General features: G+C 33.2%; 1 protein-coding gene across 2 annotated transcripts in view; it reads right to left on the bottom strand.

Moving 5' to 3' along the window:
* LOC114325201 (zinc finger protein rotund-like) overlaps positions 1–24,282 on the bottom strand; it is a 1,204,079-nt gene extending 1,179,797 nt beyond the window's left edge. The window contains exon 1 of one of the 2 annotated variants that reach the window (XM_050656281.1): positions 23,761–24,282. The gene's annotated coding sequence lies outside the window, so the exon portion shown is untranslated. The remainder of the gene's footprint in view (positions 1–23,760) is intronic. The other variant, XM_050656282.1, reaches the window with a different exon arrangement.
* Between the last annotated feature and the right edge of the window lie 397 nt (positions 24,283–24,679).

Raw genomic sequence — 24,679 nt, 5'->3', positions numbered from 1 at the left:
ACTTCTACTTTTTGTAGCTACACGTAAATATGAAAAAAAAGTAAAATACTCTTTACAAATTTACATTTAAGACAAAACTAACAGGGTTATAATGAGAAATGTATTGAATGATAAATCAAAGACGAAATGAAATTATAGATAATTTATATTCGTTTTTCAACTAACTCTCTATAAAATGGGAATTTGATGACTGTCTTATGAATATAAGTATCCATATTAGAACATTATTTGTAGTAATATGGCAATCATAAAACATGAGACTACTACCTACTACTATTTGTAAAATTAAAATAAGTCCTATCAACCTGTCTTGAAAAACGTCAGTTAAATAATGTAGGTAGATGATCAGTTCTAAAGTATGGTGATGTATCAGTCTGCTTAATCCAAAGGTCATTTATAAAATTTATTAAATTTAAAATAGATTTAATAAATTTAATAATTTAATTTTAAAATAAATCTAAATAGCCCAACATTTTCATATAATTTACTTGCGAAAACCGTCTTGCGATCAAAGTAATCATCACAAAATTCTTTAACCAGCATTACTTTATAATGATGAGACTAATTTTTCTCGAAATGTTAAGAATGTATGCACACTACCATCGTGTTCTAATGATTATACTGACGATTTTCATTATTAAATCATTTTACAAGTACATATAACGGACCTTTAATTCCGATATATATCTTAAATATATTTCCGAATGTACAAAGTGAAAAATATGTACATAATCGTAGGACATGAAATTCGGTTGGGCAGAGATAACCCGACATATCTCACTTCGCAGAGGATTAGGCAACGCACCCTTTGGTTGGGCTATGTATTTGAATCTGACCTATCCATATGTCCCCAAGGAAAATCTTTGACCAGAGTGTGTTACTTGTACTCACTTATGGAGCGGAAACCTTAACACACAAAAGGTAGTGAACAATATTCGCGTGACTCAGAGAGCTATGGAGCACCAGATGTTGGATGTCTCGGTGAGAGACTGGACTGAATGCCAAACAAACATAACAGACGCTAAAAAAAATCGCACTACTAAAATGAAATCGACTGGAGGCGCAGACCTGAAGCCTGTTAGCAGTAACTGGATGCAAACCTTACAATCAAGAGACAGATCGAAAGAATAAAAGTTAATTAAAATACAGCTTTTTTAAATCTCATAAATATTAAAATATCATTAAAATATTTTTTTAATCTCATAGATTCATTAAACTATAACTTTATTTATTAATCATATTTATTTGCTCTACGTCGCTGGATGCACATGGCAAGTGCAGATACTTATGCTCTGGTGCAGAATTCAAATTGAACCAGCCGGTATTAACCTACCCCTGTAGTTAGAAAGAGAAATCTTAAAATCGGTGAAAAAGCATTTCGCCTATCTAAAACAGTGAGGATTTGTGCAGTGCACCCAGAGACCAGTGAAGCGTTTCGGTTCACAGTTTGGAATTTTCTGTTGTAGGTTCTAGTTAAATACGGTTAAATCTTAAATACAATAATAAAAGTTTTATGATGAAACCTTATTCAGTAGTTTTTACAAAAAAAATGGAAATAGTTTTGAAAATAGACTTCTTATAAAAAGAATGGTCCACCTCGGCCTGAGATAAACTTGGTACAAGAATGTGCTACAAACGACAAAAAGTTTAAACGTTGCTTTAAAGTTGAACAATATAAAAAAACTTCGTGGTTGTGCGGGTGTGATAAACTACATTCTTTGTCTTGTTTTCCATGTTTAGTATTTTCGAAAAATGAAACTATTTCTTCAGAGTGGACAAAAACAGGCGTTCGGGATTTATCTCATTTATCGACAAGAATTAAAAAACACGGATCTTCGCAAATTCATTTAAAAAATTAATTGCAACTCTCAGATATTGGCAATATTTATGTTCGCCAATTATTAGATTCTGGGTATAGGAAATCAATTAAAGACTTTAACGACCAATTTAAAAAAAAATCGTTACATTTTATCCCGTCTTATCGATTGTGTAAGATTTTGTAATTAATCATAATTAAGAGTTGGCGCAATGATACGAAATGACCGTTAAAATGAGACGAATCTATTCATGTAAGTTTTATTGAATTTGAGTGACACTATATATTCCATAAGATGTGTGCGGTGTCCTTTAGACAAAATAGGGCGAGGCCCCAAAAATTTTTGCCTGTGCCGCAATTGCCCGCGGCTTTTATTCATCGTTTCTATAATTACATTCCTTAATTGAACACCCATTTTAAATTGCCACGAGCCGCCACTGTATACAAGTAGGGGGTTTTTGGTGTCGCTGAGTACGAATACGCCATCAGAACCGACCTCCGTACCACCTAGTTTCCGATGTCACTACTAAGAAATGTTATATTCTTAAGTTTAGACGGTTTTTGTGCACCAGATGCATCGGGGGGTCAGTTCTGATGGCGTATTCTTATTCAGTGACCCCAAAACCCCCCAAGTAATCTGTTTGCATCAATTTAGAGCCAAAAACTCCGAAACTTCAGATGACGTGCCTTAGCAGTCATAGCTCCGGTGGTCGATTCTGATAGTATATTCGTTTTCAACGACCCCAAAAACCCCCTAGTAACAAAATCCGGCCCCGAATACACTTATTTTGACCTGCTTATGCACTTCTGTGTGCATTTTATCCACTTTAAAATGCAACTATGCATTTCCACCCATTTTTCTATAGTAGACTTTTTTCCTAGCGTCATCCTGAACACAATGCAAAAACACAACGCAAAATCGATTTATTTTGTGCTAAATGCCTTGGTCTAGGAAATAAATTACAGGAGGACAAGGCTCAATTTTAGCTGGAGCGCCATAAGACGTATGATATCCTTTAATTGGATCTTCATCCTTTATTGCACAATACATAGGAAGTAGAGAGTTCTGTATTGTTTATTCAACAGTAAATGGTTTGAGTTCAATTAGTGCGGCCGTAAATATTATTAAATTTATCTGACCTGGCCCATTGTTAAGACCCACCCGGAGCGATAAGCCACCGAGGTAGACAGAGTTGGTCTTTTGCAATTAACACTGACTAGACGGTACTCCCATAATAAAGCCTAAAATAAATTTTACCTGAAACCGGGCCTTTTATACTATTATCGGTTAATCCGGGCTGTTTATAATGGTAACTAATTGAACTTAACCATTTACTGTTTAACATACCATACGAATATTTTAATTGAAGAAAACAAATAGATACACGGAAATGTTTGAGGCAGATCTACTCACTGTTCATTTCAGTGGTGCTTTGACAAAAGAATCATGTATATTTAATAATAATTATGAAAAGAGTTCAATAAGCGCTCTCAGCTATAATCGATGAAATCGATTGATCTCTGGAAAATAAATATGCGTACCAATTTTCTTTTTTTGAAGTTATACTTATTTAGGCGCGATTGGGAGTGAATTTTTATTTTACTGGGCGCATGCGCACACTGACAGTATGGTATTAGTCGTTATACGGGCTCTGATTGGGTGTTGAAATGATCTGTCAATAATTGTTCAATATGGAGGTTATCGGTAAACAAAAATGTTGTATATATTAGTTTTTATTGTTGTGAGGACAGAGATAAAATCAAATTTATAATTGTAGTGACTTTTTAAATAGTTTTGAAAAGCCACAGGTACGTAATTCTAAATGTTTCAGTTGCATTGCAATAAAAAATTATCTTCATACCTTTTTGAAAAATGTAAAAAATAATGTATTTACCTATTAGTAGGCAATGCATTAATTTACATAATCTGATAACGAACAAACTTTCTAAAAGTCTTCATCTAATATATCGTTTTCTTACTCTATATTTTGTTGTATTTTAATTCGACAAAAATCAAACTAATAATTTGATTCAATTCATATAAATAAACAAAATGTCAAACAGTTTATGCTGTAAACTTTCAGTTTGTGTATATTCCCACATGACGTATCCGCGAAGGTGGCGCAGCGGGAAATCGCTTTGACTTTCGTACGCCGGGATAGACGGCAAGCGGGTTCGAGCCCCAATGCAAGTTATTATTTTTTTATTTTTTTTTATACATTTTATGATTGTAAGTATATTATTATATAATTTTTTTCAGAAAATACGTATTTAATTAAAATTTTTGGCCACAATTATTGTTCAGAAATCATTTGTGGCATTTTTCAATGTGTTTGTGTGTGTTTTATTCTTTTATTTTTTTAATTTTTGGTATTGTTTTAATAAAAATTTTTGGAAAGTAGTAGAGAAACTGTTTAAAGTATATTGATTTCGTTGAAATCATATAATAGAAGTATAACTTCTTACGTGCGTACAAAGTACACACATTCTTTTTTTTTATAGAAGCGTTCTGGGGGTATTTAAGAAAAACTATAATTACAAGACGCCATCTTTAAAAAGCTCTAGCTCCCTTAGGAAGCATTTTCGGACAAGATGAACTGGGTTAAATTATCTTAAAATTATCTAAGGAATCTCCTGTTTTCGTTTGTCGATAGAGTTTCTGGACACCCTGTATATTAGCAATCGTCTATAAAGAGGATGTTGTACCTACCATAAAACTAATTTTTATTCAAAAATTGCCAATGTGGAAAGTGATTATTTGAAAGAAATTATATCTGAACGATAAACTGCGGTCAGCCAATAGCCAATACATAAAACAGTTAAGAGACCATAGCATACACACACCCAAACTTATATGGAATCACCATGTATTTCAAAGCAATATTTATTTCTTTTGAAACAACTTGTTATTGTTGCGAAGAATAAGGGCTTTTATTGAAAATAAACAAATCGATCGACAATCAGATAGTACAGCTCGGTACGGTATAGGTTATCTGCTTGAGTTGCAAATTGAACGAAAATAAATAAATTAACTTTTGCGTCCAAAATCGAAAATATGCCTCATGTAGGGTTATAAAACTAACAATGGGAAAGATTATTGGTCTTGTGGAGCAAGTAATGTTCTCAGAGGGACATAGCTGTAGAGCTAGGCGTAATACAGGGCGTAATACACCGAGAGAACAATTTCTTTTCTCCTAAAACACCGATTTCTTTGAGCAATATTTCTTAAAAGTTAACATATCCTATTAACTTAAACATACCCGTTCACATATAAAGAAACGAGTTTTTTAAACACACCTCAATAATTTCTTACAGATAATTTCTTCAATACTAAGAAATGCATTAATGGTTACATTTAATTTTTTTATCTTAAAGTTTTTATTTCTTAAATTGAAAACTATAAATATTTTGCAGTATAAGAAATATAGTGTTAAGTTAATCCATATTTATATTTGTGAACAAGAAATTTTCTTGCAATCAAATAAATATTTTAAACCACAAGAAATAATTCTTCAGAAATACCCTCTGTAGTAACTGTGGTTATAAAATAAAAACTTTGTCATTAATGCCGAAATGTTACTTGCAAAGAGATTTTCTTCCACAAAAGAATTGCGCAGATTAACTATTTATGATTTAGTCGTCAGTGTTTGTCAAGATGGCGTGATATGTTCATGTTAATATAGATGGATGTTGGATTTATTGGTGTACTTTAAAAATTAACGGATATTTTGAAGGTACGTACATATATAGGTATTAAATAAAAGTAAATTGAGTAATTTAAGATGTAATAATAATATTGTTGCGTATCCGAATGGTTAAAATAGAAACATAATAGTATCTTTATATGCTTTTTAGGTATAATTATGGACGACTCTGAAATAAAGGAGCTTATTATTCCAACTGGGAAATATGCCACAATTTAAAGCTGGGACAGAATGATATAATATGTAGCTTCAGAACAATATTAAGAAAGGAGTTATTAACCAACTGCGGGGCCTTCCAGAAATGGTAGAACTTCATACATGTAAGTACCTTTTTAAAAATGTTTATACTTATGCATCAACCATAATAGGTTTCTTGAATGTATCGTCTTCTATAAAAATATACAATACAACGCTATATCAAACATAGCGGGTGCAACGCTGAGGATTTTTTCTGTTAATTTATTTGAGATAAAGAAATCAGTTAGTCTAAAAGAAATATATGTTTATGGTTAAGAAATGTTATTGCCGAAAACCGTGAATTAGTTAATATGTATTAAATGACTTAGATGTAAACTAATAATACTTTCCCGTAATAAAATGTCTTAATGACTAGGTATGCTGTCTCTTTTAGATTATAAAAATTAAGAACATTACATATTATTATGTCTGCTTCAATGTTTTACATTGGTTGTATTTTCCCTCTTGTTTTAGCTAAACAATGTTTATTGTGTGACTTAATATTATGCAGATAAATAATTAATATTTCATTAACAAAAAGAAAAAAAATAAACAAAGATGTATAGGTTAAATAATGCCATGTTTGAACTAAATATGATTGATTATTATTAGTATTAATAGTTCTTATGTGGGGCCGTGTATTTGTTTTTTTTGTATTTCCTAAATTTGTCAAAATAAATATCTATATCTTTATAAAAAAATTTTATTAACGTAAGTTTACTCTTTCTACATAATGATTTTGTTTTAGTGAATTGCTGATATACAAAGTGCTATTAACAAAAGAAGGAAAATTTGAGGAAGTTGGGTTTGCCTCTCCATCCCTTTATTGTTGTGTAGAAGTCAGTGGTTTAAGAGTGGAGAAAATATTTGTATGTAATAATAACGTTTTATATCTTGTTTTATTAATAAATAATGATTTTACCTTAACACAATGATTTATTTCGCCGTATGTAATATACTTTATTTTCAAGAAATATTAACTTAACTCTAAATATACGTGTATATCTGCGAAATATATTTCTTAACATTAAATAAATTAATTATTAATAGTAAAATAATAATATTCCTTACTAAGAAATATTATTGCTCAGAAAGAATAGTTTTCTAATGTGTAGAAAATATATTTTTATGACTAATAAAATTAATTAACATCAAGTGTAATTTCTTTCTGATAAATGGATTTGAAGTTTGCCAGAAAGTGATAGTTCAATCATGTTTAAGATATATTTCTTTGGCTGTAGTAGAATTTATTTGAAATATTTTAGAAAATTATATCTTACATACAAAGATATATTTCTTAGGCAATATGCCAAGTCGATCTTTCTTAAATATTAATAAAATTTCTTTATGTCAAGAATTTTTTTTTCTCGGTGTACAGAGCGTTCTCTCCAAAACCTATGCTAGGTAACAGGAACTAAGAAGCTCAAAAATAAAGCAAGGGAGAGTCGCCAAAAAGCAATAACGGCTCACCACGATCGTTTAATTGTCCAATCAGCTGGAAGACACCTACCCATTTCTCACCTTCAGCTCCAAAGGCAGCTTTTGGAAGCTACAGGTGTAACTGTTTCAGTTGAAACGATAAGAAGAAGAGTTCGTGTCAACAAGTATACAGCAGGAAACAGTTATGGGTTCTCGAGTTATCCAGGCAGCACAAGATTTATTGCCTAAATTGGTGTCTTCACCACCAAAACTGGAACATTGGGAATTGACAAAGTGTGCTTTTTTGAAAAAAAGTTAGGATTTGTGTAAAATCAAAGGACCCACGAAATCTTGTACTTAGAGGTCGAGAAGACAAGCAAGAACGAAAACTGTCAGATCTGTTGACAAATATACAAGGGGAAGTGTAATGTTCTGAAGAGGAATTGTGATCCGTAAAAAAACTCCTATAATTTTCATCCAATAAACTTTAACTGCTCACAGGTATGTTGATAACCTGTAGTTAGACTCTGGAGAGGTGCAACAGGAGAAAATTTAATTTTCATAAATGATAATGGACCTGCACATACCATTAGAGTGACTAGAGACATCATTAAAGCAGAAGGTATCCCTTGTTTGGAGTGGCCTGCTTGCTCACCCGAGCTTAACTCTATAGAGTATTTGTGGGATATGCTTAAAAGAAAAATTAGCAAAACAACGCACAGCTAGTACAAGCTGCTCTTGAAGAATGAATCAACCTACCACAAAAAAATGTTGATAATTTGATTAGGAGCGTGCCTACGCAAACAAGCTTGCATAATGAGTAGGGGTAATAACACTGACTACCAAAAAAAAATGAATAAAAATAATTTAAACATTATTCGTTTTACATTGAAATTTTTTATGCTATTGACTTTAAAACAAGTAGTTTCAATTTGTTTGTTAAATACTTTATTGTTTTATTTAATTGTTATGTATTTATTATTAAATTGCTTTAAAATAAATATTGTTTGACTTCGTGTGTTAATAAGAAATATCAGATGATTCCATTGATTCCACATAAGTTTGGGTGTGTGTATACACCATTCAGACATCTCCCAGTTATCGTCAGGAAGAATAATAACATCTGAAACATCTGAATTGTATAACAGCTAATCCCTTTCTCAGTATACCACGATGTCTATTCGCTTTACGTGAAACCCCAGAAAGATTGTTTAATCTTTTTTTCCATTTTAGAATTAACTAATGAATAAATTAATATTGTCTAAAAAGGTCAAACGCTATATCTTTAAGAATTACATTACATGAGAAAAAATTGATGTTTTAATTTTTTCGGTCCGGTAGTATATTTAATATTATTTTAAAAACTTACGAGAACCAATTAAATAGGGGCCATTATCAGTATAACACCTACCTAACTAAAAATATGTCACCATACTTCCTATTTGTCAAACAGTCGATAAGATACGACACCGTTAAATATATTCCATAGATAATGAATATATAGCGCAATTATAATTATTCATATAACTAAATAACTACAATGTTGGCAAATAAGGTAAGGTTAATATTTGCAAAGAAAATAAGTACTTATTTAAACAATATCCAGATGTATACAGATCGGAAAAGTCTAGGGATATTGTTATGGAAGTGAGCCCAAGCGAGGATTTTTGCAGTTACTCGAGCGCGTCATCACATGGGGAGAAACCTTGTACCCTGTTAATGTACGTCTACCATATATTGGCTCTTAATACAGGGGAGTTCGTTAAGGGGGGTCCGAAAAAAGAAATCTATCCTTAGAAAAACTCAAAATCGTCAGATTAAGATAAGGTAAGTTATCTATCTATCTAATTAGCCTTCTTCGGTCCATCTTTGGACATAGGCCTCCCCAATCCTTTTCCATTCTTCTATCTGTCGCTACAGTTATCCACCTAGAGCCCACGTGCTCACGGGTAGCGGGTAGGAACTCCTTTGGAGTCCCTTGGATTCTATTGGATAGCCCTATCACGGAAAGTGAATCAATCCCTGCTCCCTGCAGATTCCAGGAGCTTCTTGACCCGGGAAGCTAGCACCTGCTAATTGTCCTTTGTCCAGGGTCACGGATGAAGTCCAGAACGGCATCCAAGGCGACGAAGAAGGCTTCGGTACGGCGAATATGGCGGAGCTGGCAACCCTTGATTTTAGGGATAGTATAAGATCACAAACCAGTAGCGTCATACTCAGAATGGGCGGCTGAATAAGAACTCAACAACCCGCATGGTAAGCGTGGTGTTTTAACTGCCATTACCCCCCTCTTTTTATCATGGCGAATAATAAAACAAAAGGAAATGGTCCCCAGGTGGGTAAGAAAATTTCTGAGTCCCACATCTCAAAGGTCTGTCTCACGGAATCGGGGGGAGGCAATAATTCGCTCTTGATAGATAAAAACAAAAACCCACTAAGACGAACCCAACAGAAACCAAGAAAATCTGTCAATATGTCAATAGGGACATACAATATTAAATCAATGTCCACGGATGAAAAAGTACATGAACTGGAGGAAGAACTAAAAAAAATAATAAGTTAAGTACATGAAAAACAGTACCTATATATTTCAAAAATCTGACGATTTGTGAGGGGCGTAAGGAAATGGGTGAGTCACAAAGTTTTACAAAAAAGGCGAATATTTCGCGAAATGAACGTCAAATCGGAAAACTAAAAAATATGTGTTCAATATTTTTCAAAAATCTATTGAATTACACCAAACACGAGCCCCCACGGAGGTGGGGTGGGGGTTATTTAAAATCTTAAATAGGAGCCCCCATTTTTTATTGCACATTTGGATTTCTTTCGTAAAAATAATTACCTAACTTTTATTCAAGACATTTTTTCGAATTATGGATCGATGGCGCTATAATCGGAAAAAATGATTTTTGGAAATGGAAAATTAAATTAAAAAATGGAAAGTCCCCCACTTTATGGAAAACTTAATACTATTTGGTTTTAGTACCTACTCTTCACAACCCAATAGGTTTCCATAACGCCCGACTAACTGCAAATTTAGCATACTTTCCTCCCCGCATACTATTAGGTATAAAATAATAATATTCATAAAAATAAATTCATGTGATCGTTTAATTTCAGTTGAATTTATGCAGTTGCTCATCCTGTAGATTTTAGTGAGTAAAACGAAACGGCAGAAGTTATAACGAATATTTGACAAAGTTTTTAACAGGATAGGAAAAAACTATAGTTTGTATAGGTACTGCAGTAAATATTCTGGTATTACTTTCGATTTTGCTCGTGCTAAAAAGTCCCAGTTTAGTTAGTGGATTGAAATTGTTTGTCATAGAACGACGTCATTTAACTTTGGATGAGATGAATAGGGTTGTGGGCCTTATTCAATGTGATATGCGCCAAACTAATGTAGCTGAGTGCATGTGAATCTCCCGAAGTGTTATTGTAAGTCGCTTGTGGCGGCGTTTTTGTGACACTGGTAAGTCCAACCGAACGTCATGCAGGAAGTAAGCTGTGTTAACCGATAGACGACAACCAACAATTACAGCACCTGATTTGGTTAGGGACTTGCAGCGGGGACACCAGGTAAACCTAGGCCGTGATAGACCAAAACTTCACATTGTTTCTTGGAGCAATATTCGGTTTTACGATTGGTTGCTAATCTTGCCAATCACCCTCCACATTTTATCCGGACTTAGGACCGGCTGTGGTAACCGCAGATCAAGACCACGAAAATGATGGAATGACAATAACTTACTAGAGGCACATTGAAAAAATACAAAGAGTCATGTCTATACAGAAAGAAGAAGAATAATAATTAAGACTTCTTGTCGCCTCTAGACTTAACTTTCTAGTGTAGGATACTGTATGCCTAACATTTAGTCAGCCGTCTTTTAGGGCTAATGTCAAATCTCCGCCGCAAAGAACATTTTTTCTAAGCAGAACACCGTCGGATAAGGTATATAGGCATATATACCTAGGACTAAAACAATGCCGTCTTAAAACAGTTATTTATTTTAGATGAAAAATATAACAAAAATATACTAAAATACCTACTTTTAAATATTATGATAGAACAAAAAAAGAACAAAAAACAGACAAAAAAAGAACTAAGTAAATATCATAAAACAGAAAAAAGACAAAATTACTGGGAATTCATCAGAAATGTAAAAAATGTAATGTTACAAACTGGAAATATAATACTCGTGTGTACAACAACAATATAAGACACATACTCTGGGCTGCAACCACGGTTTATCGCATTAGAATTAAAAATCCCTTTAGAGGTGTGAACAAGAGATAACACAAGCAAATGAATAATAAAGAACCTACAGGAAAAATATTAGAATAAAGTGCTTTTAAAGAAGATATGGTTAGTCAGTGTATTATAAGTTGCGGTGGCGGTATTGGCTGGGGTGGAACCGGCATATCTAACGGCTGATGAAAGAACAAATAATTAAGGATGATATAAAATAGAGGGAGAACACATGGAGGAGAAAGAATAATTGGTGAGTAAAAAAGATAGAAAGACCAGAGTGGAAACGCTAACTGGACCCGGTCTTTCCACTGGCTTCAAGACATGGATCGGCTGTGAACATGAGGAGGTAAACTAGCATATTGTTAAGGTTTTTACGGAGCATGTTTGTTTTGGCTTCTACCTGAAATGTATTGGCAACGGGCAGACTTACGTGTAGGCTGCTAAGAAGAGCATAAAGTTATTATAGAGTCCCTGGACCTCGATTTTTGACCCTTCGCTTCGTTATCGATCATTCGCTATCTGTACACTAAACAGATACGAAGCGAATACGTTCGATAACGAAGCGAAGGGTCAAAAATTGAGATCCAGATATCTGCTTATATGCGAGGGTGCGATTGGAGAAAGATAGGACGATTAGAAGAGCTTAGGTAAGAAAGGTACCTCGTAAATGGTATAACTGCTAGGGTAATGAAACGAAAAGCGAGGAAAGAAGTTACTGATTGTTGTAGTTTTATGATACAGTAGAGTCGTACAATAGACGCGATGGAGGGAGGATATGAAGGGGACATGGTGAAGTACCTACTACCGTCTAAATTTTCCACCATGTCCCCCTAACGGATGGAAGTTTTTAATGTGGATATAAATCCCAAATTACCATACAATATGGCCGAGTCTTTCGAAGATTTTCCTCGGTGGTTAAAAAAGATAAAATAATACTTTAAAAATTATTTAAATATTTGTATTTGAATTGAAATAAAAAAGGAGGTAGTCCTCCTTTTACCAGACCAGCTCCATTCTACGGTATCCAGAAAGTAGCACCACGGAACATCTCCAAAAATGGAAAAAGGAATATACCGGGAAATTAGCCCAAGCCAAGAGCAAGCAAAAAGGCTATTACCATCTTCTGCTCTCTACACCAAAATACCATTGATGCTTCAGCAAACTGAACTTAGAATAATCATAGCTATTCCCATTGCCCACTCATATTATCTCTGTAAAATGAGAAAAGTGCATAAGGAACTGTAGTATCATCATAATTCTTGAAAAATAAGTAAGATAAGTGTAATAAACACACCAGTAGAGATAATTCCAGTAAAACTCAGAAGAAATAAGAACCCGACAAAGCTTATCTATCTGAGGAACATTAATTATATCTCAGGAACATTAATTATATCAGCGAACTTGTGAACAATGCACATGTTGGAGATTTTATGCAATATAAAATTACTAAGTAGACTTCGGAAATATCGATTTCAAAGTGTTGCCGCCTTTAGTACGAAAAAATTAAGCTAATTATGTATAAAACGTTTTAAGCACATCATGGTTTAAATATATTATGCAAAAATATAGACCAGAACGGATCTGTTTTGAGGTGGATGTGAGAGGTGGCATTCGGATTTTTGCAGATAAAGTTAGGTGACAACTTCAATAATTATAATTGACATATGCTCCTTCTCAAATATGCCCGTAACATTAATAAAAAAATTAAAATAATTAAAAATTTCGATAAACATCGAATTTTTTCTACCTTCTTTGTAGTCCTGTCGCCAGGGGGGGGTACAACGGCCTCCTTAATTCAGATGGACTTACCCAAGTTTTTTCTATGTATTTTGACCCGTAGAACACGAATTTTTTGGGTAACAGTCGCTCCGGATGTCGATAAGATTGTTATAAACAGAGAACTTGAGGAATCACATAACAGCGATTTTTCGCAAAACAAAACATTTTTTTTTGTATTTTTTGGGTCATTCTAGGCAAAAAATGGTCGTACAAGTTTTTTCGTAGGATGCATAGTTTTCTAGATAAACGCGGTTGAACTTTCAAAAAATCGATAAAGTGCAATTTTTGAACCGGAATAACTTTTGATTAAAAAATAAAATAGCAATTCTGCTTACTGCATTTGAAAGTTCAAGTCAAATTCTATCGGTTTTAATTATTTGCATTGCTAAAAATTAAGTTTTTATTTGTTAAACAAAGCTATAAACACGTAGTGTTTCCCGTGCCCAATGCATGCGTTTTAATGTACGTAATATACACAGAGAGTCTATAAAGTGGAATAAATTCAATATCTCAAATACTAATTGTTTTTTTGGAAAATGCTCAGACCCGTCGATTAGTATTTCAAATTGTCCTTTTTGACATTCAATAAAAATATATACAGGGTGTCCCAATTTAGAGATATGACGTCATCGTCGATTTTCTTAAATGGCAACACTGTCATTTTGATAGCTAATTTGATAGGGTTTGTAAAGTTATACATAACTGCAAAATATCAAATTTTTATTCTCTACCATTTACAAGATAATAGAAAATAACAAAGTTATATCTGTAATTTGGAATATATTCAATAATTAAAATACTAACTGTTTTTTTGAAAAATGCTCAGACCCGTCGATTAGTATATCAAATTGTCATTTTTGACATATAATAATAATGTATACAGGGTGTCCCAATTTAGAGATATGACGTCGTCGTTGATTTTCTTAAATGGCAACACTATCATTTTGATAGCTATTTTGATAGCGTATGTAAAGTTATACACATCTGAAAAATTTCAAAATTTTATTCCCTACCATTTACAAGATAATAAAAAATAACAAAGTTATGAAGAACAAGAAGTAATCAAATAATAATTGAATTTATTTATTTCAATTAAGCAAATGCTCATAACGTTGCCCATTGACAATTTGACAATAATTGAGGGCAACATTATGAGTTTTTGCTTAATTTATTGAAATAATTAAATTCAATTATTAGTTGATTACTTCTTTTTCATAACTTTGTTATTTTTTATTATCATCTAAATGGTAGAGAATACAAATTTGAAATTTTGCAGTTGTGTATAACTTTACACACCCTATCAAAATAGCTATCAAAATGACAGTGTTGCCATTTAAGAAAATCAACGATGACGTCATATCTCTAAATTGGGACACCCTGTATACATTATTATTATATGTCAAAAAGGACAATTTGATATACTAATCGACGGGTCTGAGCATTTTTCAAAAAAACAGTTAGTATTTTAATTATTGAATATATTCCAAATTACAGATATAACTTTGTTATTTTCTATTATCTTGTAAATGGTAGAGAATAAAAATTTGATATTTTGCAGTTATGTATAACTTTACAAACCCTATCAAATTAGCTATCAAAATGACAGTGTTGCCATTTAAGAAAATCGACGATGACGTCATATCTCTAAATTGGGACACCCTGTATTTTGGGACCCACCCTGGGACAATTTGAAATACTAATCGACGGGTCTGAGCATTTTCCAAAAAAACAATTAGTATTTGAGATATTGAATTTATTCCACTTTACAGACTCTCTCTGTATGTACGTAGAAATTCTGTATGCGCGCCTACTCGTTCGATTTCAAATTAGAAATGCATTGAAAATATCATTCAATCACTATGTGTTTTTAGCTTTGTTTAACAATAAAAAAAATTAATTTTTAGAAATGAAAATAATCAAAACCGATAGAATTTGACTTGAACTTTCAAATGCGGTAAGCAGAATTGCTATTTTATTTTTGAATCAAAAGTTATTCGGGTTCAAAAATTGCAATTTTTCGATTTTTTGAAAGTTCAACCGCGTTTATGTCGAAAACTATGCATCCTAAGAAAAAACTTGTAAAAACATTTTTTGCTTAGAATGACCCGAAAAATACAAAAAATATTTTCTTTTGCGAAAAATCGCTGTTATGTGATTCCTCAAGTTCTTTGTTTATAACAAACTTATCGACATCCGGATCGACTGTTACCAAAAAATTCGTGTTCTACGGGTCAGACTACATAAAGAAAACTTGGGTAAGTCCATCTGAATTAAGAAGGCCGTTGTACCCCTACTGGCGACAGGACTATTGCTTATAACTTTAAAACGATTCGTTTTGGAACAAAATCGTAGGGAAATAAAATAAATATAATTAAATTTTGTATGATATGCGACTGGTTAAAAGTGTCTTAAATTACCCTTACTGCAAAATAGCAATAAATATAAGGGGGCAATTAAGCCTATTTTTGTTCAATCTTTTTCAACCACTTTGGTTGCACTTACCTTCGTAATTCGCTTAAAAAAATCTTATAACATACTTAAACCGTCCACCAAATTTCATTAAAATCGACCTAATAGATTTTGCACAATAATTTTGCAGTCTAAATGTTTTTAAAAAAGTTGAAATTTTTTAAAAAGTTTTTGAACAAAAAGTAGGCCATTTAAAAGTTAGCTAATTTTTTTACATATAAACAGGCGCTCTACCTACTAATACACCTTACAGAATTAAAATCGGATTATTTAGTCAGCCTCAGCAATGTTTTAAAGTGATAAACAATTTTTTGGCTTATAAACAAATTAGTGCTGTCGCCAGAAGGGGATGCAACTGCCTCCTGTATTTAGATGGACTTACCCAAGTATTTTTATGTATTTAGAGATACACAGGGTGGTGAATTGGAAAACGGGCCATAGGAAACTCAATGTAAAATTCTAAACTGTTGAATTCCTGCTTCCCTAATTATTCTACATCAAAAGACATGAGAAACTACTTGTAGAGGATTGAAATCTTTATTGAAAACAATTGTTAAAATTGTTCTACGAATTAAACACATTCCAAAATTTTGTAAAATATAATAAATTTTATCAAAGTATTTGCCAAATTTAGGCCACACACAGTGCAAGAATGTGTATAAGGTTGCCTTCGGTCACAATGAAATTATTATACGAGAATTAACATTCTCCGTCTATTCCACCATATCCCGTTAGCAAAACTTAAGCAGAAACATCATGTTAAGGAATAATGAGGTTATAGCTCCTTGTATCCGAATCATTTAGTGACTTGTAACCGTTGACCTGATGATGCTCTGCAACCTATAGAGAGCGAAACCGGTCGTCGGAAGTACACAATTAAATGATTGAGAGTACGTCTGTCTTTTACTTCATTTATTATACGAGTAATAACAATATTTTGAACTGTCAGTATTTTTATTTTATCGTTTTTATTGTTTAAAAAACAGTAAAGTCGAAAAGATGTCCTCAGTTGAGGAGAAAGTAGTAATAAGAAAAATGTTTTATTCAGTCAATAGTTTGCGTACTGTCAGAAATAGTCATGTGTGACCTTACTTTTACGCACTTACTTAATGGCAAATGTATTCTATTTTTCAAAATTTTGGACTCTGTTTAAATCGTAGAACAATTTTAACTTTAGTTTTTAATACAGATTTTAATCCTCTACAAATAGTTTCTCATGACTTTTGATGTAAAATAATTAGGGAATCAGGAGTTCAACAATTTAGAATTTTACATTGAGTTTCCTATGGCCCGTTTTCCAATTCACCACCCGGCAGAGGCAAGAGATGGAGAAAGATTAAATCATCTGAGGTTTGCAGGTGCAGGTATCTCTTAAGTCTCTCTCTGAGAGAGCAGGATTAAAAATAAACTTTGAGAAAACTAAACGTATGACAAAGAAATATAACTATTGACAATAATGCCACAAAACAAACAGACACTTAACTATCTGGAACATGAAATCAAAATAGAAAATCAAGCACATGAAATACAGAGACGAATAGGCCTGTCATGGGCAGCATTTCGCAAACTAAGTCATATTTTAAAAAGTGCAATTCTCGTGTGTCTCAAACGAAATGTTTATTACCAGTGTGCCTTGCCCGTACAAACTCATAGAAAAAAGACTTTTATGTGGATGTGGACGGTACGGCTGTCTTACGGGGCACGTTGACTGCGAAGAGCATTGGCTAGTTTATAGTACAACGGAACGGAGCCACAACGGGGACGTGCGCCATCTATTGTTCTACGACAACTGTCATACATGTCCCCGTTGTAAATCAACCTTTACACAACGAGATATCGAACATGCAATGCAAATCAGGCAAAGATCAGAGGTTCAAGGAAGCATCGAAAGAATCACGACCCTTAAGTGGAATTATTGAGAAGGGCACTTGACTAGGACTATAGCACAAATATGGACGGTGTACATCACTGTCTACATGGCTCAGTGTAGGGAACACTGTAAATAACTGAGGGAGACCTACGTCCAGCAGTGGACTGGATTGGCCAGCTAAGATGAAGAAGAGAGTTGCAACAAAAATATAATGCCTTCAAAGATGACGTCCGGTAACCAGACCGAATAGAAAAAAAAACGAGAGAATAAAACAAAACATTGGTGAAAAAAATATTAAAATATCTACTTATATGGAAGAATAAGGAAAAAAGTATTACGAAAGTGTAAAAGTATTTGAAAGGATTAATAAATTAACCGCAGAAGTAAAAAATATTACAGAAAATATTATTGAAACATATTAGTAACATAATTATAAATCTGGATAACATATTACAGTTCAATTGGTATAAAAACTAGAAAACAAAAGAGGTGTCAGACAGGGTTGCGTGTTGTCCCCATTGTTATTCAATCTGCACAGCGAAGCTATTTTTAAGGAAGCAATATGAGAGGAAACACAGGGTTTATCAATAAACGAAAAAATCTAGAACATCAGATTCGCAGGCGACACTACTATTTTTTCAGACAGTCTAGAGTCTAGAATCTAGAAGCACTGCAATGACGCCCTTAAATCAAGTGATTATATGGACTACAAATGAACGTTAAGAAATCATGATTCTTTCTAAGCAACATACAGTGAGAGGTGAGAGGGTTAGTTAGATATCGAGGGAAAACCAATGGGTAGAAAGAGTGAATAACTACAAATATCTGGGAACCTGGTTAAATGAAAACAATGACCAAGCTAGAGAAATTAGGATACGCATTGAAATTGCAAGACAAGCATTTATAAAAATGTAAAAAATGTTTGTTAATCGAGACCTTCCTCTGAAGATGAGGATAAGAGCCTTAAGATGCTACGTGTTCTGGAGTTTGTTGTATGAAATCGAAAGCTGGGCACTAAAACTGAATAATAGAAAGAAGCATTTGAGACGTGGTCCTATAGAAGGATTTTGAAAATACAATGTATCCAGCGAGTTACAAATGCAGAAATGTTAAGAAGACCACAAAAGGATAGCGTGGTCATAAAGAATATCAAAACCAGAAAGCTGGAATATTTAAGCCACATTACCAGAGGTGCGAAATATGCGATATTAAGGCTCATAATGCAAGGTAAAATTAAGGGTAAAAGATCCATAGGAAGAAGAAGAAGTTCCTGGCTGAGAAACCTAGAATAGTTGCAGCTCAGTAGGTCTTTGCAGAGCAGCCGCCAATAAGGTGCGGATAGCTGTGACAACAGCCAGCCTCCGATAGGAGAAGGAACTACAAGAAGAAGAAGAAGGGCAGAAAAAACGAAAGAAACAAAACTCATAAAAAAGAGTAAAAGTATGATATCGGTAGATACAGAAGACATTGATACCTATGTGTAGGTCACTCTTTATTTGGATCTAATTATCTAATGCATCATTTTAGAAATCTAACGAAAATGCAAACTTATTGATGGCAGATGGGTCAAATCGTAAAAACCTTAACATCTTAGCAAAGACTATTTCAAAGATATTAAAAAGAAGAACAGGATTTCAGGACATTAGAATTGAAAAATAACAAGAATTGCAGTGGCCAAAATGCTTTCCACAAATAAAAGTGGAAATACACAAAGAAATAGTAGATGAAATGGAGAAACAGATCATAGAAAGTGCCAAAATCAAATCGTTTCGAGATATGCCACACATACGGAGAACACAAAAGGATACACTAAAAATAATTAGGTACACCTTAACATTTTAGCCAACAAACAAGAGATCAAATAGAAAAGCATACGAATATTAAGTTCTAACAAATATATTAAAAAACATATAGACCTGGATCCCGCGTACCAAAAAAAAGTTTATTAATAGCGAGCTGAAAATTTTTCAATAGCTTAACGGTGTCTAGTCGGACAAACTTTGATGTACGGGAACACTGGAACAGGGGAAGTTTTAATTGTGGAACAGGTTACAGGTTTCGATCGTTAAACTACGAAAACGTCCCATGTATTTTGTCGGACAGAACTTCCATATGATTTGATACTCTTTCATTAAACTCTCATGCAAAAATCAGACTGCTGTTTACCACCAACATAATTAGTGCCATTTGACATGTTCTACTTATCGGACTTATTAAAACGCCCAACATATTGGTCGGACAAACATTTTTACATATATTATAATATAAAGTTTGCTATTGAATAAATTTAAAAACAACCTGCTAGTTTTTACAATCATAAACTTGTCAGGATGACACGTACCATAATTAAAATCACGTTCCACAATTAAAACTTCCCCTGTTCCAGTGTTCCCATATCTACAGTCCCTGTTCAATTTATTAGACTTACCTGAGAAATATCAGTTTTTTTTTAATTCACGCACCTTGAAGGATCTTCAATGTGATACGGAACTGCTAAATGGGTTAAATAACAATTACTTAATAATCATGCTACATAATTAAACTAAAAATGGTAATTTTTTTATTGAATTTTAATAACTTGATAGATGGCAATAGAATGGGTTAAAAGTGTGCAATGAGTCAACTTTTTTCAAATTTAGTTTTTTAGTTAAATTAGTGATTGTTGTTCAATTTTCGTAAAATTTGCAGTGGTGAGTGTTAATATTGTTCCAATGTTGTTCTATGTCCTATGTGAACCTTAGTTTTTAATTTTCTTAATTTATTTTAAGATGTTAATAGAAATTTCTAAAAGATGAATATCTTGGATTGAAATTTTTTCATATGGGTGATTGTAACAATCTTTTGGTTGAGCAAACCTCTTCTGTTACTGCTCTTTTAAAAACATCGCATGTTGTCAAAAAGAAATAGCAAAAAAATGCGGTGTATCTTAATATTCAGTTCGAAGGTTGAGTCAAAAACCTAAAGGGAAACATCATATTACATCGATTTGGAGGGGTTGATATGGCAGAAAAATTTCAATCACTCCCAAAGGAAAACAATTTTTAATGAATTTGGCTGTGAAACACAGAAGAGTCATCCATAGCGATATAAGGAATAAATTGGAAGAAACAGAGTGTTCAGTATCGGAGTCCACTGTACGTCGAAATTTGTACAATATGGGACTCTAATGTCATAGGCCAGTTAAGGAACCAAAACCATCACTACAAATGCTCAAGAAACGCTTAGTTTAGGCCAATTATTTGCATAAATATTATATGATTACAGAATATCAATACAAATTGGCCTAAACTAAGCCTTTTTGAGCATTTATGGTGATAGTTGGTTGTTTAGTTATTTCCTTAACTGGCCTATGACATTTGAATCCCATACTGTACAAATTTCGGCGTACAGTGGACTCCGATACTGAACACTCTGTTTCTTCCAATTCATTCCGTATATTGCTATGGGTGACTCTTCTGTGTTTTACAGCCAAATTCATTAAAAATCGTTGCCCTCTGGGATTGACTGAAATCTTTCTGCCATACCAACCCCTCCAAATCGATGTAACATGATGTTTCCCTTTAGGTTTTTGACTCAACCTTTGAACTGAAGATTAAAATACACTGCATTTTTTGCCATTTCTTTTTGGCAACATGCAATATTTTCTAAAAGATCAGCAACAGAAGAAATTTGCTCAACAAAAAGATTTTTACAATCACCCATATGAAAAAATTCCAATCGAAGATATTCATCTTTTAGAAATTAACACATCTATTTCTATAAATATCTTAAAATAAATTAAAAAAATTGAAAACTAACTTTCACATAGAACAATATTAACACTCTCACCACTGTAAATTTTACCAAAATTTAACACCAATCACTAATGTAACTAAAAACCTAAAGTTGAAAAAAGTCGAGTCATTGCACCCTTTTAGCCCATTCTATTGCCATCTGTCAAGTTTTCAGAATTCAATCAAAAACTTTCTCCATTTTTAACTTAATTATGTAGAACAAGTATTAGGTAATTGTGATTTAACCCATTCAGCAGTTTCGTATGACTTTGAACACACTTTTAAGGTGTTTCAAATGAAAAAAACTGATATTTCTAGGGTGAGTCTAATAAATTGAGCAGGGACTGTACATCAAAGTTTGTGACAAGTTTGTCCAACTAGACACCGTTAACTGCAGTGCCGGTTTATCCACTGGGCGCTTGGGGCGGGCGCCCAGGGGCCCGGGCCCAGGAGGGGCCCGTTCCTTTTAATTATAAAAAAATAAAGTCGCTAAATAATTTACATATTCTCCGAAAAAAATCGCATACGCAGATACGCCAATACACTGCAAACGCCTTCGTTCTATTATTACATCTCTTCACGCCTATACACAGTACCGTAGCCGTGTCAGTGTTTGTGGCGGGGCCCTTTTCCAAAAACTACAGAAAGTTGTCAGATTTCGCCATGTCATTGATTAAAAACTACCCAGGTAGTGGGTAAAAACTGTGTAGGTTATTAATCAATGGCCATGTCTCGAATTGTATCCAAAATAATCGCACAAACGGAGTTTTTTTAGTTTCTAATAATTTCATTTTGAATTGTGGGGCTTAAATAATAATTTATCTCACTTTTCGGCTTTAAAATAAGTTCTTTTAAAATAGGAACAAAATAAGTCCTTTTAAAATAGTTACACGAAAGAAAAAAATAGATATACATAAATCTAACTTATAGATAAGGAATAGATTATTCTCGAAAATGCCAATACCCAAACAATAGGTACACACTCTTTCAAACATTCAAAAGTAAAGCGATTACAAAAATTGCAATTTGGCATTATACAGTGGCCTCTAAGGCTAGCACTCCACTTGCGATTTGTAGTCGCAGCGACAAAAAAATCGCTGTCGCAGGAAATCTAGAGTCTAGAAAATTAGTCGCTGTTTTCAGAATCGCGAATTGAATGCAACAAGGATGTAAAATCAGCTTTTAGATGTTTTTTTAATCTAGAGATAAAGAAGAAGTCAAGACGTCAATTAATACTTTAAGCGAGAAACATAAAAACGATGTTGATGAAACCAAAGAGAACTTGCATAATGAAATTACCCAACGTTATGCCAAAATTTGAATAAACATCATACAATTTATGAAACATTTGATTCTTCCAGGATGTAAAAGCAACTTTTCCCAATATTTTAACTTTACTGCAAATTTATTTGACGATACCAATTTCTAATGCGTCAGGCGAGCGGTCTTTTTCGGCTTTAAAAAGAATAAAAACATATTTAAAGTCAAATTTGGGTCAAGAAAATCTAGACGCATTATCACTATTGTATATTATACAGAATAAAGAACTGGAGAAACTGAATTGTGATAATATTATATGGCAGTTTGCGAATGCCAAGTCAAGAAAAAACTGATCTAATATTTCTCTTTATGTATTTATTAGAATATGTTTTTCTGCTTGTCATGTGTTTGTTTTTTTTTATGTTTTTAAATGTATTTATTGAATTATTTTTTACGTTTGCTGTTCTTTTCTTGCTTGGTTAAAAAAATATTTTATGAATTTTACAATAAACCTTGATAGTTAATGCATGTGTTTTCTTGTTAAAAAACTGACAACGAATAGCAATGAAGGGGGCCCCTCAACCTCCAGCGCCCAGGGCCCGAAGTTAGGTTAAACCGGCACTGGTTAACTGTTAACAAATTTTCAGCTTGCTATTAAAAAGCTTTTTTGGTACGCGGGATCCAGGCCTAATATACTTAAGTACAACAACACAGAAACCTGTACCATTGAAACTATTGATAACATTGGAAGTTAGATTCTGTTAGAACGGTCGACTAATAACGATAATAAAATTATTGAATGAATTTCTGTATAACGTAGTTATTTCTTCGAACTCAATTCTTGTTATCTCTGTATCAGTAGTCGTTAGACTAAAAAGAAACTACTGTAAGTTTTATGCATAAAAGTGACATAAACCTTCGAAGGTACAGACAAATTTGTCTTACAATTTTTGGTGGAATAGTTCGCTAACAAATCCCGAAACCCAATGTCAAGTGTCCAATAACAAAATAATGTAAGCTTACATATTTATATTATCCAGAAAGTGAATAAAATGAAAAATAGCATAACAAAGGAATAATTGGTCAGTTGGTCAATTAAAAACATTTCATGTTACATTTACAAGGAAATCAAAAGTGTAAGCAATAGTTTTACAGTTTGAAATTAGTAGTTAGTAACTTACATAGCTCCTTGGTTATAAATACAGCAAACTACTTAACACAATCTTCAGTCTACAGTCTACACTATTCACTGAAATAGATTAATACCTCAAATTTACAGGCATTCAACAACACTTTTTTATGACGGTTTTTTAGTAAAGTTGTATTCGCTTATTCGAGTTTTTGTGTTGTCGGAACTTGTATTTGGAAGAACTACACACACTAAACGATATGACCTATCATTTTCACCAACAATACAGGCTCGTAGAATACAACGAAACGGACTCTTTGATTTTGTACAATAACATTCGCGAAATGTCAAATTCAAACAAAAACGCACACGAGACACAGACAGTCAAAAAAGAGGTAGCCAAACACGTAGGTTAGTGTTAAAATCGGTCGGTTTGATGTAAAAACCATTGCAAAATACTCTGGCTGTGTGTAGCAGTAAAAACGTGGTCTCGTTTTTTGCTCAGTCTCAGCTCGTGCCGGTTTTTTACAACGAAAAACCCATACACTACCCCGAGAACCCGCCAACTTGACTAACACTGAAATACAGTTTAAACGCCGCTTGGAAGCCTTCGAGCGCAATCGGCGACGTTCGATGTAAGGGTACGCCTACTAGATGCGTTGAAACAATGCCTCAAGTGCGACAGAAGAAAAGGCGTGTGCGGGTGGGAAAGAGAGGGGTGCAAACATTGTTTTTTGGATTGGATTTGATTTATTTGCTGTATTTGCAAGGAGTGACTTCCACTTGCACCGACGGAAAGAAAAGAATTGAAATTATATTAAAATATATTAAGTACCTACTAGTTTTTGCATGTCTATCTAGAAACAGGTAAATACAATAAGCCGAATTTAATTCCTCCAAAATGTTGAAGTAATTTTGGCTAAAATGTTCAAATAGAAATTTGGTCGGATGTTAGAAGTATTTGAAATGTT

This window comes from Diabrotica virgifera, chromosome 7, assembly GCF_917563875.1.
Source record: "Diabrotica virgifera virgifera chromosome 7, PGI_DIABVI_V3a".
Lineage (NCBI taxonomy): Eukaryota > Metazoa > Arthropoda > Insecta > Coleoptera > Chrysomelidae > Diabrotica > Diabrotica virgifera.
The sequence above is the reverse complement of the archived record's forward strand: the minus strand, read 5'-3'. Positions and strand labels throughout refer to the sequence as shown.